Below are 539 nucleotides of genomic sequence, written 5' to 3' on the forward strand. Positions count from 1 at the left end.
CAAAAAATATGATTTGTTAATTAAATTTTTTTTACAATTATATAAAAAATAAAATAAAAAGTAGAATGAGTAGAGTAGTGAATACCTTTGCAGCTTTGCTATGATTGAAGAATGAAGACTTTGACAATTGACAGGGAAGTGAGGCTGTGAGGGCGTGCTCCAAGAGAAGACCGAATTGGCTATGGTTGATGGCTCCAAGCCTCCAAGAGACCAAGAGAAGACTGAAATGGCTATGGGCTATGGCTGATGGCTCCAAGCCTCGAAGAGAAGACTGAACGTTTCAATGTCAAAAGGAACACAAACATAAAAGAAAGAGAATGTATACATGTAGTGTTTATTATTTAGGAATTAAAAAAAATTTAAAAACCATTATATTTTATTTGAGTTGGGCTTTTTAGTTTATACTACTATTTTTTTAAAAGCTGGGGGGCCAGGCGTCTACTTGCCCCTCCCCCCATGTATCCGTCCCTGATTGTTGGATATGTATTGCTGGAAAGTTAGAAACCAGAGGACTTAGCAAATAGTTGTGTAAGAATAAA

Source organism: Arachis duranensis, chromosome 10, assembly GCF_000817695.3.
Source record: "Arachis duranensis cultivar V14167 chromosome 10, aradu.V14167.gnm2.J7QH, whole genome shotgun sequence".
In the NCBI taxonomy this organism is placed as follows: domain Eukaryota; kingdom Viridiplantae; phylum Streptophyta; class Magnoliopsida; order Fabales; family Fabaceae; genus Arachis; species Arachis duranensis.